This window comes from Octopus bimaculoides, chromosome 11 (assembly GCF_001194135.2).
Source record: "Octopus bimaculoides isolate UCB-OBI-ISO-001 chromosome 11, ASM119413v2, whole genome shotgun sequence".
In the NCBI taxonomy this organism is placed as follows: Eukaryota; Metazoa; Mollusca; class Cephalopoda; order Octopoda; family Octopodidae; genus Octopus; species Octopus bimaculoides.
Window position 1 is genome coordinate 60,300,719 of NC_068991.1, and position 1,655 is coordinate 60,302,373.

At 36.4% G+C, this 1,655-nt stretch overlaps 2 protein-coding genes across 3 annotated transcripts in view; one reads left to right on the top strand and one right to left on the bottom strand.

Annotated features, from left to right (window-relative positions):
- The window catches only part of LOC106870376 (trace amine-associated receptor 7b), a 77,520-nt gene that overhangs the window by 62,194 nt on the left and 13,671 nt on the right, over positions 1-1,655 (bottom strand). The window lies entirely within an intron of this gene.
- LOC106868563 (chymotrypsin-like elastase family member 2A) overlaps positions 1-1,655 on the top strand; it is a 37,946-nt gene that overhangs the window by 31,510 nt on the left and 4,781 nt on the right. The gene's annotated exons all lie outside the window — the stretch shown is intronic.

Here is a 1,655-nt window from a genome sequence, read left to right on the forward strand (position 1 = left end):
AAATGAATTATAGTGCAATTCAAAAGCCAAGGAAAAAAAATCAACTGATTCTCGTCCCGGCCGAACTGGGCACTCGGAAAGGAAGCTTCGCTGTTTGAAGAGTCCTGTGGAAAACGAACCCCGTTCGAAAGCTTCTGACATTGCAAAACAGATAGAAATTAGTCCAAAAACGTGTGTTACATATCTGCATATGCTTGGGTATTATGGACGAGCAGCTAGAAGAAAACCTTTCCTTCAACCAATTAATATTACGAAAAGAAAGAAATGGGCTAAGGAGGTGTCAGAAAAATCCAGTTCATTTTGGGATAGAGTGATTTTCTCAGATGAATCCAGATTTGCATTATTCTCAGACAGTGGACGTGTTTGAGTCTGTAGGCTTCCCAATCAAGAATTTGATTTGAAACGACTCCAACCAACTGTGGAACATGGCAGTATCTCTGTAATGGTATGAGCTTTCACCAGCAATGGTCGTTTTTGAACTGATTGAATGTGTTGGAAGCATAAACTCTGAAAAAGACATCGAAATACTTAAGCAAGGACTAATTCCGATGTGTTCACACGATAACATAGCGAAAAATTAGTTTTTATTCATGGAAGATGGGGCTCCATGCCACACAGCGAAAAGGAATCAACAATGGCTGACTGAAAATGGGATCAAAAAGCTTCTTTGGCCGAGCCAATCTTCTGATATGAACCCAATTGAAAATTTTTGGAGCATACTAGATAGAACTATACGAAAAACTCGACAGAAACCTAAATATAAAGATGAATTGTTTCAACTGTTTCTTGAAAAGAGACAATCACAAAGCTCATCAGTTCAATGCCAAAAAGAGTTTCTGTATTAAAAACTGCAAAGAGAATGTCAGCTAAATACTAAAGTATGTAGTCCTACCTATCGATTATATTTCAAATGTTCGCTTTGCGTATTAAATAAGAGATTTTGAAAATTAAAGGTGTCTATATACTTTCTGCATGTAAAGCGTGGAAACTATTCGTAAGCTTGTGTTTTGCTCATAGCAGCGTCATTGGGTCAAGACAAAAATCAGTCTTTCGTTAGCTCACTATCTGTATGTTGAGGGTAAGGATGTTGAAGTTGTTGAGCGCTTCACTTTTCTTCGCAGCGAGAACCATGACAACATTTGCTCCAAGTCTGAAGTCTTAAAATGACTTAGGTGTGCTAGGTTAATTGTGGACTCACTGGACACATACATACATACATACATACATACATACATACATACATACATACATAGGTACCAAATTCAGTATAAACCGTAGATCCAGTCCAGGGTTAATTACAGGCGTGGTGTATGTATAAAAGAAGATAAGTAAGGTTTAAAATTTATAGCAGCTGTTTCTGTAACATTCTATCGATGCATTCTTACATTACACCATAGCAAAAACCCAACACCTTCAGGTAAAAGTTTAAAGACACATGAACTGGCAAAGTGAAACTAGAAAATGTCCTATTTACCAACTAACTTGAATTTGTTTGTCAATTTGGTTGGTAAATAGGTTATTATCTAAGAATGTACCAATGAAATGTTACCAAAACAGTTGTAGTAGATTTTAAACCCTACTTGAGTTCTTCTTTGTTATATATATATGTGTGTGTGTGTGTGTGTGTGTGTGTGTGTGCATATATGTATATATAT